A 13626-nucleotide genomic window follows, 5' to 3' on the forward strand; every position below is an offset into this window, starting at 1 on the left:
CACGTCACTCTCCTCATAACTACTTGCCCGCCTAGCGGAGTAAGCGGCGCATGTCTCCTCCCATTCTTGGGTGGCCAGTAGCTGCTGACTGTCCTCTATTATATCGTCCTCAGTGGATAGTGGAGCTGAACCCACAGCATAAGATACTTCTGTAGGAGAGGGAACAGCATAGGACACAGGCAATGGGAGGACAGGGACTGCTCCCGGGCCATGCCAACTGAGGTCTGTGTCTGAGGAACCCAACGACTGTTGACTGGGGGTGTCTGATGTCACTTGTGATGAAGTGAAAGACCGTGTTAACCAATCGACGACGGCAGATGGGTTGCTGGTTGAGACACGACCGCTAGCTGATAATGGGAGCTCAGGCCTCTCACTGCGACTCCTGCTGCCACTCGCCCCTAGTCTGCTGCGACCTCTGCCTGAAGGATTTAGGCCATGCACGTCCTGGCACTTCTCTGCCTGACATACTTAGTGCGTATATGAGGGTACTACAATACGCTTCCCTATTCTTAAAACAGTATTTGTCTAGAACAGCAGCAGGTGATTACTGTTTGGCTGTGTTTTCACATTATGTAGGCCCTTGACAGATTAGGTAGTACGTATGCACTTAGGAGGGCAGAAAAATGCGATACAATACGCATTAAAAACTCAGTATTATTGTAAAACACCAGCCGGTGAGTACTAGTGCTTGGACTTTCACAGTATGTAGGCAATTGACAGATTAACAGGTACAATATGGTAGACCACTTAGATGTAGGTATGTGGTATGCACGTATGAGGCCAAAAAAATGCCCTACAGTAAACTTGGAAAATGTATTTTCATAAAACAGCCAGTCATTAGTTTTCCCCGGCCTTTCACTGTATGTAGGCTTGTTACAGATTAACAGGTACAAAAAAGGGCACTACTTAGATGTAAACACCTTTGACCCAGGGACAAGCCCTAGACGTCAAAGGTGTTTACGTGAAATTGACCCTAACCCATTCCGGGGTAAAAAGCTGTTGCTACTTAGATGTAGGTATGTGGTTTGCACATATGAGGGCTAAAAAATGCGCTACAAGACTCTTGGAAAACTTATTTTCGTAAAACACCAGCCGGTCATTACTTTTGCCTTGATTTTCCCAGTATCTAGACTTGTTACAGATACAAAATAGTAGATTGCTTTGATGTAGTTATGAGTTATGCACGTATGAGAGCAGAAAAATGCACTACAGTTCGCTGAAAAAACATATTTTTGCACAGCAGCAGGACAACAGTGCAGCAAAAAAAAAATTGCACTCTGTTGCAGAGTATTAAGAATGGTGTGAACTGCTGGTTATTATACCATCTTAAGCAGCTGATGATTTCTTGTGGAAAAATACACAGAAAAATCATTCCTGCCTCCTGTGATACGGTTCATGAAGTTAAGGCAGCTTGTTGATATGTATGAGGCAACGAAAAGCTATCTGCCCCTCTCTGATAAAATGCTGAATAAAGTGACTGGGAGGTTTATGGCTAGTGTAAAAATTCTTCTCAGTGACAACAAGCAAAGCACTGCACTGCTCTCTGTCCACAATGCTGATGTGACTAGCAGTTGGAAGTGGAACGCTGTGGTATGATCAATTCCGCATGTCTGTGTAACACACAGAGACACGCAGCCGTCCTCTCTCTCTGCAGTGAATGGCATGAAATGAGCAGCCGCAAAATGGCTGCAGATTATATAGGGCTGTGACATCACAGGGGTCAATGAATGATGATAGGCTGCATCCTGCATGTGATTCAGGGTCACCCCGTCTACCTCCCTTCCCAGCATCCCATGCCCCATGTACTGACATGTGGATCTGCCATTTTAGGTGTCCTGGAGCCTGGAATGCTGTAAAATGGAGTTTAATGAAGCTTAACATTCGTTGTGAATCTAATAAATACTGAAATTCGTAACGAATTCGAGTTTGTCTGCTTCGATTCGCTCATCTCTAACCCGTACCCATGGACGCACCCACAGAACGGAGAGATTCCATGTGGAAGTGCTGCAGGAGCAAGTGCCGGTTGAGGAGCTTCACATCGAGATATGGCCTGACCATTCTCCCCTTTTTGGGATTGATGAAAAGGTTTGAATAGAATCCCGAAAAATGTTCCGGGGGTGGAACCGGCACGATGACCCCCTGAGCAAGGAGGGTGTGAAGTGCAGACTGAAAAGCCTCAGCCAAGGCAGGAGAATGGGGGACACGGGACCAGAAGAAACGATCCCGGGGAAAAGAACCAAACTCGATTCGGTAACCGTCGAAAACTATGTCCCAACCCAGTAACCCTAACCAAATGTCCCGAAAGAAGGACAGACGGCCACCCACCCAAGGAGACTCAGGTGGGGGCGCCCCTTCTGGGGAAGGGAGGTTTTCGGGTACCTGGCTTGACGGGAAACCATCCGTCCGGCTTCCAGGAAGGACACGCCTTGAAAGAAGAAGTCTTCCAAGTCTGAAAGGCCACTGGTTTGTCCTGGCAGCCCGAGGCAAAGGACCTAAATCCAGAGGACTTGTGGCAGGTATTGGTGCTACACACCCTATTCTGCGGTAGCAGAGAGTTCTTACCACCCATAGCCTCAGAGATGATTTTTTTCCAGGCGTTAACAAAAAAGATGTCCGTCAGTAAAGGGCAGCTCAGTGAGCGATTTCTTGAGGCTGCATCGGCATTCCAGGCTTTCAGCCACATAGAGTGGCGGATAGCCACCAAATTCCCGGAAACAAAGGCCACACAGCGTGCGGACTCCAGAGACAACGAGCAGATGGTCACAGACGTTGGAAATCTGGAGGGACAGGTCCGCAAAATCGTCAGGAGGGGCCCTGCACAAAACGCCCTGGCGAAGTTAAAGCCCAAGCAGACAACGCCTTGGACACCCAAAGGTGGACTTGAACTGTCAAGAGACCGGAGGGTCCACTGTAGGTGGGGCAGTCCATTTGAAGACCAGGTTTTGGGCAAATTGGAACATAGCCCCCAGCTTTTTAGTCCCTTGGAAGCATTTCTCAGGATGCTTCCAGGCTGCATCCAGCAGGTCATCAAACTCTGCATGAGAGCTGAAGACCTTAGGAGAGCGACAGAAGAAAACTTCTGAAGCTGGGTCCGAAGTTCCAGGGTCTTGCAGGTGAAAGGTGTCCCCAACAGCTGACACCAAACTGTCCACCATGTCCGACAGTTCCTCGGCATCCAAGTGCGGATCAGACTCTGCGTCTACCAGTTCCCCTGGAACAGACAGAGGGAGCCCTAGATCTAGAACGGCAGGCTGGGAAACGGCCCTCAGGGAAGCGACCACAGGGGCGAGCACGCTGCCTGGGAGGTGGGGAGAGGGAGTGGTGATGAGAAGACACCACCCGAACTAAGGAATTGGGTTAGGAGTCCAACTGAGAGGGGAGATCGAAACCTGGGGGGGTCAGAGACCACATGGTCCAGGTGGCCATCATGAGCGGGGGACATTGGAGGACTGGGCCACGAAGCAGAACAGGCAGTAGACTCAAATCGCCAGGCATTTTAGTTTTACAGCCCGCACAGGAGTTGTATGTGACCGCCTGTCTGGAGGGGGGTTCTGTTCTGGGATCGGACATGGAAACAGGACAACAGACCCGACAGCCAAAAAACAAAAAAGGAACAAGCTCGCCCAGGTTCCTGTGTCCAGAGAAGAGCAGTTGAAGAGGAGCAGCAGCTTGCAGCCGAGGCAGAGGGGATGCAGGAGGAGACCACCTGATGATGTCGCCGGAGGGCCTGAGGCACAGCTAGGACCACCAAGGGAGGAAAAAAGTCCCCCCTAAGACAAATATGGTGCTCATAGGCCTCGGAGCCTGGTGACCTGGTCAGGAGTGGCTGAGTGTCTGACCCCCACGCTGACAGGGCATTGAAAGCTGACATATAAGGGCAGCGCACCCAGACCTCCGATGCATGCACTGTGGGTGGGTGGAACTAAAGTGGAGCAGGGCCGAAGCCACATACTAAATTAATGAATGCCTGCTGGCGGCGCCCGCTCAAAGAGGCTAACAATGACACTGCGCTGTGGAAAACGAAAGTGCCCCGAACTAACTGGCCGCAGCGCATGTCAGTCACAGCATGGGAATCTGGCGCAGAGTAATGTCCGGGCCCGCCGGCTGGGAGAGTGGGAAGCTTAAAAAGAGAACCCCTAGCCAAGGAGAAAGAAATCCATAAGCCCAGTCCAGGAATCCCCCCAAAAGCATTCCAGTCCCCTATATAGAAGAAAAATATCCCCAGAATAAGGAGAAAAATAGCCCGAAAATGAGGGGGGACATACTCACCCACAGAGAACATACTCACCTGCAGTAGACTTCAGCCAGCATTATGCCACACTGCTCATACCAGGCTACCATAGCAGGGCAGGTAGGGGCTGTAGGGGGACCCGGCCCGTTGGTAAGAAGGGGTTAATGACCTATCCCTTATGCACCATGCCCCTTCATCGCAAATGGGGGATCAGGCAGCGCCATGCTCCTGTCACCCTGACCTAGATAAAATAAAGAGAAAATACTAAACTACACATGAAAATTAGAAAAGATAAGACCAGGTCTGGAGAGCTCCAGACCTTCATCTGCGTCCTACTGACACTAAGCTAAGCACAGTAGAGGTGTAGTCCTCTGGGAAAATGGGACATCAAAGTAGGGGCGCAGACTTCAAACTGAAGTCTGCGCCCCTACTTTGATGTCCCATTTTCCCAGAGGACTACACCTCTACTGTGCTTTGCCACTGTTACGGATCACCAGAAGTTATTCCGGAGGGACCAGGAGGCAGCAATCTTCTACCATTTGCATGCTGGTACAGATGTTATTCTCTGAGCATAACGTTTCAAGGTAAGGGTCCATCCTACAGACCCGCGTCCATTCATTGTGATATTCATCATCCTGACTTTACCTGCACGAGGTGCGCACCTCTCTCTCTTTTTTTGTATTTTACTGACACTAAGCTAAAACTGATTAGTTCAGAGCCAGCAGATGGGGGATATCCTGCCAGGAGGGGCTGACATTTTTTTTTTTTTTTTTATTAATGCCTAGCGTCAGCAAGATATACCCACGGTTCCTGTGTCCCCCAATAGAGCCGACCGAGAAATCCTGGTTTTCCTAAGTCATGTCGAGAGGTGTACTGGAAGCTTCCGCCAATGCAAAACCTGGGGTCATTAAAACGGCTTGGATGTTGACCAGAGCCTATTAAAGGCCAAGGGCTTTTCTGAAAGGGTAAGGCTAGCTTGGTATTTTTTTCAGGCAGTTTTTGAACCAAAGTCAGAAGTTGATCCATAAGGGAGGAGAAGTGTAAGTCCTTCCTTTTGAATACACTTCAGGCTTTGGCTCACAAAAACAAAAAAAACTAAGTGGAAGTGGAAACTTAGCCTAAGCCTACTTTAGCTCACTCAAGGAGTGAGACAATCAACAGTACTTATTGTGAGGATAAAGATCTTTCAGACATGGTGTGCATCTACACAGACCTCCTTCGGCACCATAACCCCTTAAGGACTCAGGGCTTTTCCGTTTTTGCATTTTCATTTTTTCCTCATCACCTTCTAAAAATCATAACGCTTTCAATTGTGCACCTAAAATTCCACATTTTGGCTTATTTTTTGCGCCACCATTTCTACTTCGCAGTGAGTCATTTTACCAAAAATCCACGGCGAAACAGAAAAAAAATTAATTGTGTGACAAAATATAAGAGAAAATGCTATTTTTTAACTTTTGGGGGCTTCCGTTTCTATGCAATGCATTTTACGGTAAAAAGGACACCTTATCTTTATTCTGTAGGTCCATACGGTTAAAATGATACCCTACTTTTATAGGTTTGATTTTGTTGCACTTGTGAAAAAAATCATAACTACATGCAGGAAAATTTATACGTTTAAAATTGTCATCTTCTGACCCCAATAACTTTTTAATTTTTCTGCATATGGGCCGGTATGAGGGCTCATTTTATGCCCCGTGTTCTGAAGTTTTTATCGGCACCATTTTTGCATTGATCGGACTTTTTGATCGTTTCTATTCATTTTTGTTATGATATAAAAAGTAACCAAAAATACGCTATGTTGGATTTTTTTGCGCGTACGCCATTGACCGTGCGGTTTAATTAACGATATATTTTTATAGTTCGGACATTTACGCACGCGGCGATACCACATGTTTATTTTTATTTACACAGTTTTTTTTTTTATGGGAAAAGGGGGGTGATTCAAACTTTTATTAGGGAAAGGGTTAAATGACCTTTGTTAACTTTTTTTTTGCACTGCTATAGCTCCCATAGGGACCTATAACACTGCGCACACTGATCTTTTACCCTGATCCCTGCAAAGCCATAGCAAGGTAAGGGGTCTCCGCTTGCGTCCTAGCTGATCGGGACATTGCGATTTTATCGCGTTGTCCCGATCAGCCCGACTGAGCTGCGGGGAAGTGTTTACTTTTACTTTCAGGCACGGTGGTCAACTTTGATCGCCGCGTCTGAAGGGTTGATAGCGCTCTATAAGCCCAGGGTCCCGGCTATGACTAGCAGCCGGGACCGACCGAATGTGATCCACATTCTGGTAGCTGCAAGTCTGCTTCAAAGAAGCACCATCTAACTTGCGCTGACTGCGGTACTCCGCTGCCTGATTCATATGAATATAACAGGTGTCCTGGATGTCGTCCACCCGCTAATCCGGCTGAACCTACGGTCCAGGACATGTTCATCTGGATGAAAGAATTAATGGGAAATTCCATCAGTGAAATCAAAAATTCCCTCGCTCCTAAAAGACCTAGGACCTAGTCTGGTCCTCCTTCTATTGTGCAAGATTCCGTCATGTCCGTGGGGGATCAGTCGGAACAGTCAGTAGAGGAAGTAATATCTCTGACTCTTTTTCCTGCCGAAAAAGACGCAGAGGTTACTTAGATCCATCCGATCAAGGGATCAGGATGTTGATCAAGGGGAAGCCTCAACATCCACCTCTAGAGGACCATGAGTTTTCAAAGTGGATGACACACTTAAAAAACTGATAAAAGCAGAATAGAAGCACCCAGACAAGCCTGCTGTTGTCACCCGGAGGTTCAAGCTGATGTATCCATCAGAAGCTGAATCGGATTCCTGGGTTCCACCGCCAAAGGTGGATATGGCGGTTAACAAGCTGTCTAAGAGAGTTCTAGTTCCTGCGGATAATGGCAGTAACCTCCAGGACTCCCTGGACAGGAAAGTGGACTCCCTGCTAAGACGCAACTATTCTGCGGCCTCAGCATCTGCCTCGGTGGCTGTTGTTTCATGTGAGGTTGCAGAATTTGTTAAAGAACGCGTGCTGCGCATTCAGTCCGAAATAGAAAGTAATGTTGCTAGGGGGGATATCCTGGACAGTTTTAAAACGCTTCTCGGGATGGACTTCCTGTGTGAATCAGCCCAACAGCACCGTAAACTTGCTGCCAAGTCCATGGCGCTTTCATCCACAAGCAAGCGCCCCCTGTGGTTGCGTCCCTGGGTAGCGGATAACACTTCTAAGTTCAACCTCTGTGGGATGCCCTTTGAGCCTAATTGGCTCTTTGGGTCCGAGTTAGATCGAGTCATGGAGGGTTTTGCGGACAAAAAGGGCCTACCTGTACAGGGCCTACCTGTACAGTCCTTTCGTGGCAAGGGTAGAGCCAGAGGGGAGAAGTTCCAGGGCCCTTCCAGATCCCAGAAATGCCAGTCTACTCAAAAGCGTGGTGGAGGACGTGGCCGGGGTAAAGACCGTAAGGCCGAGCTATGACTCTCCTCTAAGGTCCGCCAACGTTTTCCCTCTCCCCTTCCCTCTAGAAGTTCAGGTAAAGAAGCTATCTACCAATCCCCCTCCGGTCGGAGGACGTTTAAGTTTGTTCCTGTCAGCCTGGATGCAAGAAATCCAGGATCCTTGGGTTCTAGACGTTATTCAGTTGGGGTACAAAATAGATTATATTTCCCCTCCTCCAAGGAGATTTATTTTAACAAAGTTACTCCCTCAGCCAAGACAAGCTATTCTGTCCTCCAGTACCTAGGAAAACATGCACTAGAAGTTCCCCGAGATCAAAGAGGATCAGGGGTGTATTCCCAATATTTCTGGTGCCGAAACCATCGAGCGACTGGCGCATGATCATAGATCTTCGCTTCCTGAACCGGTTTATAAGAAAAAGACGGTTCAGGATGGAAACCATTTGCTCAAGAGTCAGTGTCGTGGGCCCTCAAGATCTCATGGTTACCATAGACTTGAAGGATGCTTACCTTCATGTCCCTATTCTTCCTGCTCACAGGAAATTCTTGAGAGTTGTTGTCACCATAAAAGGTATGGTAAAGCATTTCCAGTTTGCTGTTCTGCCCTTTGGCATCACTTCCGCTCCTCACACCTTTACAAAGGTGGTGGCTCCGGGGGTCTCTGCTCTCAGACTAAAAGGTCTAGAGATCATTCCTTATCTAGATGACTGGCTTCTAAAAGCCGCTACTCTAGACGTTTTACAGTCTCATCTTCGTCTGGCTCTAGACTTTCTCCAGCGCTTGGGCTGGCTTGTAAATTGGGAGAAATCCGAGATCAGCCCATCCACCTCAAGAAAGTTTCTGGGGTTTGTTCTCAACTACTCTCAGATGACTCTGTCTCTCACTCCAGAGAGAAAAGATCTAGTCATAAGAGCCGTCAAGTTTTTGATGGTCCCTTGCAAGGTTCCCATCAGAACTCTAATGAAGATGTTGGGTTATATGTCAGCGTCTGCAGAGGCAGTTCCCTGGGCCCTATGGCACCTCCGACCTTTTCAAGATCAAGTCTTGATGGTCTGGAATCGCAACCACAGAGGGTTGGACAAAAGGTGCACCCTGTCAACCGAAGTCCGTGCATCTCTCAGATGGTGGACGAATCTGACAGATGGGAAGTCCTTGATTCAACCTCAGTGGATCACTTTGACCATGGACGCCTCCCTTCTGGGCTGGGGAGCCCATATGGACGAGAATCCAGTACAGGGTACGTGGCCCTCTCAGGAGAGACTTCTCTCCTCCAACATGAGAGAACCGAGAGCAGTTCGTCTAGCTCTTCTCCATTTGGCACCCCTTATGCTAGGGAAAGCGATGAGTTCGGTCAGACAACACCACTGTGGTGGCTTACATCAACAGACAGGGTGGCACAAAGTCCCAAGTGCTCCTCAAGGAGACCAGACTAATTCTCTCTTGAGCAGAGCTCAATCTAACCCACCTTTCTGCAGTCCACATCAAGAAGGGTTCTCAACATAGTGGCAGATCGTCTAGGTCGCGGGCTTCCAGTCCAAGGAGAATGGTCCCTGAACAAAGACATCTTCAAGAAGATAACCCTAAGGTGGGATATGCCAGAGATAGATCTCATGGCAACTCGTCTGAACGCCAAGGAGAACAAGTTTTGCTCTCTTTACAAAGAGGACAATCCAGTGGCGATAGACGCTCTGTCCATTCCATGGAGGTTCAAGCTGGCCTACATATTCCCTCCACTTTCCATGATACCGAAGGTATTGATGAAAGTCAGGCAAGACCACACCTCAGTGATTGCCATCATACCATTCTGGCCCAAGAGGTCCTGGTTCACCCAGCTCATGACGATGAGGCACGGGCGTTATTGGAGGCTTCCCCACGTGCAGAACCTTGTGTCTCACAACACAGGCTCCTGCCTAGATCTGAAGAGACTCAATCTGACAGCCTGGAGATTGACAGGACCCTAAGTAGTGGGCTTCCTGCGGAGGTCTTGAGAACCATTGCACACTCTAGAGCAGTCTACAAACAAGGTCTATTCTAGAATAAAGATTTTCCTTCGATGGTGTGCTGCGGAAGAGGTAGTAACCTCAGAGCCTCCTTTTTCTGCAATTTTACATTTTCTTCAGGATGGCCTTGACAAGGGTCTTAGCCCATCCACTTTAAGGGTTCAAGTTTCAGATTCCTTAAGGGAGCTGAAAGACTTAAACCTACACTTCTCAGGAGTTGGCCTTTGGGTAATCAATCCTAAGTGCCACTCTGCCGTAGTCCCTCCTATTTGTGTTGTTACTTGCTAAGTCCCCACTTGTGCTGCTGGTTAGGACGTAAGGGAAGCGTTAAATTTTAACGTAATTTGTTTTCTCTGAAGCTCATAGTATATAAAAAATTATGTATATATGACAAAAACAATTATGGTTTTAAGTTACTTTGAAAGGTTGTGTTTCTTTACATGCACCTAAAAGGTTAAATGGGCACTGTAAAAAAACAAAACACTGTTGTACATCTTGGCAAAACATTAACTTTTCTAATATGCTTCATTAGAAAATTGTATTTCCTTTTTATAGAAATCATGGCTGTCCTATCAGACAGGGGAGAGCACAGAGCAGTGCTAGCCCACTCTCACTGGACTATGTCCATTAGAGATGAGTGAACTTACAGTAAATTCGATTCGTCACAAACTTCTCAGCTTGGCGGTTGCTGACTTTTCCTGCATAAATTAGTTCAGCTTTCCGGTGCTCAGGAAAAGGTGGATAGAGTCCTAGGAAGGGGTCTCCTAGGACTGTATCCAGTTTTTCCAGCCCACGGGAGCACCTGAAAGCTGAACTAATTTATGCAGGAAAAGTAATCAACTGCCGAGCCGAAAAGTTTGTGGCGAATCGAATTTACTGTAAGTTTGCTCATCTCTATCAGCAACCGCCGAGCCGAGAGGTGTCACGAATCGACTTTACTGTAAGTTCGCTCATCTCTAATGTCCATGTCTATGCCTCAGCTTAGGCAAAGCCACGATTGCTATAAAAAATTTAACTTTTCTAATATACTTCATAAAGCATTCTGTTTTCCACAATGTACAAGATAGAAAGGTTTTGAATCTGACAGTGCCCATTTAAAAGTGGACCAGTTAGCAGGAAAACATGGGTGGAAATAAGCACATAGCTAGAGAAAAGGCTATCCATTAGGATTTTATGTGCACAGGCAAATAGCCACTAGCTATAGAGGACATAGGTTAGACTTACCTGGGCTCTTGCCATGCTGAAGAACACCCCCTGGGCTTTTGAGCCTTATTTGCACAACAACAAAAAGGCTTCGGTGGCAAACAAAAAAACAACCTAGAGAAAAAAGGTATGCCTTGAATTCTAGTTAATGTTCCTATGTAGCCATGTGCTTTCTTACACCAGTTTCTTTTTTTTTTTTTTTTACTGCTTATCAGTCTGCTGTAAGCATCTTGGATGTTTTTATACTGTTACTATATAGACTCTACTGGACACTTGAAGCAGTTCTGTTTGGACACATTCAGCTTGAGGATTATTCAAACATGTGATTATGGTAAGAGTGAAAGACTTTTTTCTCTACACAAATATATTTTTGGCAAACTTTTAAAAAGTATTCTACAAGATAATTCTCTCCCTACTCAGGTGGAAAATTCACATTTGATTACAAAGTAAACTGGTTCTTGCAGTGTTCAGTTGAATTGGTCTGAAAAACCCTTAGTAAAGCACAAAAAGTATGGGGAGTGACTCTATTAAAACATAACTTTTACTAGATCAAAGTAAAATATCAAAAATAAGTGCGGCTTCCAGTGTGGATGACTCTTCTCAATACTCATTATGGGTTTATGGATCGAATATGCCCCAATTAGAAAAAGTATGAAGAAATATAAAATAGTATTAAATCCTGTCACAAATATTGTGAACTTGCTCATACACTAATTATAGAACAAAGGTTTCTCGACGCGTTTCTGCCAAAGTGCCTCGGCGTCCTCAGGGGAAACCCTTATAGATTATTATTTTAAATCAAATAGGTAATAAAAATCAAATACAGCCCTCACAGACTAATGCAGGTCTCATGCTTATAATGTCAAGCATACCCAGACCTATGATACTGTAGGGGTGGCCACAGGACATCAGGCACCTAGAAAAAAGAAAAGGCACATGATAGTGTATAGTGGGGGAAATAGTTTCCATTTTTTAGAGAGATAATTCCCCACTTCCTCTACTTACATACAGACATTGCTGCCCAGGTTTACCTGGAAAAAAGCACAGAGGAAAAATAGCCTTTTTACTAACTCTCCTGGAAAGGCCGACTGTGGAGAAAACTGTACGCTCAACAGATAATCTACTCACGGTTACGATGTCTGGGCAAAGAATAGATGCGGTGATGTGCAAACCTGCCGAAGCAGGGAGCCGCGATCCTCGGCTACACTGCACATACCACATAGCGACGGCGTCTGACGTTATATCCGGTCGCCCAGACACACGCGTCAGAAAGCCGCGCCCCGTCAGACGCCTCTGAGAGGCGCGGCTAAGATATTCTATGCGCGTGCGCAGATGGCGGTGATCCTGATCTCAAAAAAGTAACTAAGTGTTTGCATGGGCTCAATGTTACTCAGTCTTGTCAGTGGGCGCAAAAATATGGATTATAGGAATATAGAATGAATGTTGGGGATGTAAGAACACCACCGTACCCAAAATCCATGTTTTATAGAGGTATGAGATGCTCAAGGCAGAACCACGCATATGTAGATTCACAATAGCTTTGGACAATTACTAGGGGGGCCAATATTGATTTGTGGACATGTGATGTCCATATATTATTTTTTGCACATATCGGGCCAAGCACTCCACGGATACCAAAAGGTGCCCTGTATTTGAGTTGGGCACAGAGCCACTAAGGTGACTGTTGGGACCATGGAGTGGTAGGCGTCATATGTGTACTCAAAATAGAGAAAGGGGCGACAATTTAAGATATATAAAAGGGGGAGAGTGACACGGTCTACCAGGGGTGGGAGTCCCTAGGAGGGAATAGTGAGCAAGTTCACAATATTTGTGACAGGATTTAATACTATTTTATATTTCTTCATACTTTTTCTAATTGGGGCATATTCAATCCATAAACCCATAATGAGTATTGAGAAGATTGTTTTCATGTTTGTCCGGTATTTGCACATCCACACTGGATGCAGCACTTATTTTTGATATTTTACTTTGATCTAGTAAAAGTTGTTTTAATAGTCACTCCCCATACTCTTTTTGTGCTTTACTAAGGGTTTTTCAGACCAATTGTTTATTGTTGACTGGGAGCTAGAGGTCTTCTGCCAGACCTGCATATCCTGAGCAGTAGTGTATTAGTGTTCAGTTGAAACCTTGTAGCTATTTTCCTCAATTTTTAACTACCCTGTCCAAGTATCACCACAAGTTTAATACAACAGCAGTTTTTACATTTAACTAAAAAGTTAGTACTCAAACAGAATCCATCCCCATAACTAGCCCAGAATGGAAACAAAACTTAGCTACCATTGCCCCCGACTTCCACAGCTATCCTGTGCCTTGTTTTTTGTGTTCAACAAGTCAGATTGCAGCTACGCTAATCACCAGCCCATGTTATTCCACCTCGATGCAGTGACATATTGAGCCACAGCCCAATACATAACACTGCCGCTGGGTCAATTAAAATGGTGAGTTGAAGTGTGATCCATCCACCAAGAGTAGGAAAAGGAGCGCTACTGAGAACAGGAGCCCCAGAGGTAAAACATTTTTTTTTGGAATGCCGGCATGATACACAAATAAAAAAATAAAATAAAAAAGTGAGAAGAACCCTGCACAAATCAAAAACATGATGAGAACCCTTTTATTCTGGAGTACTCCTTTAAATTGGCTTGATGCTTTACAGTGAGAAATTCCTTACAGCCACTCTTCAGCATATAATTCTTGAAGGGGGGGGGGGGGGTAATG

General features: G+C 46.0%; 1 protein-coding gene across 2 annotated transcripts in view; it reads left to right on the forward strand.

Annotated features, from left to right (window-relative positions):
• The window catches only part of RMI1 (RecQ mediated genome instability 1), a 155881-nt gene that overhangs the window by 93100 nt on the left and 49155 nt on the right, over positions 1-13626 (forward strand). Inside the window, exon 1 of one of the 2 annotated variants that reach the window (XM_056524061.1) lies at positions 11197-11221. The exons of the other annotated variant lie outside the window; for it this stretch is intronic. The gene's annotated coding sequence lies outside the window, so the exon portion shown is untranslated. Of the gene's footprint in view, positions 1-11196; positions 11222-13626 lie in introns of those variants that run through there. 2 annotated transcript variants of the gene reach the window in all.

This window comes from Hyla sarda, chromosome 1 (assembly GCF_029499605.1).
Source record: "Hyla sarda isolate aHylSar1 chromosome 1, aHylSar1.hap1, whole genome shotgun sequence".
Taxonomy (NCBI): domain Eukaryota; kingdom Metazoa; phylum Chordata; class Amphibia; order Anura; family Hylidae; genus Hyla; species Hyla sarda.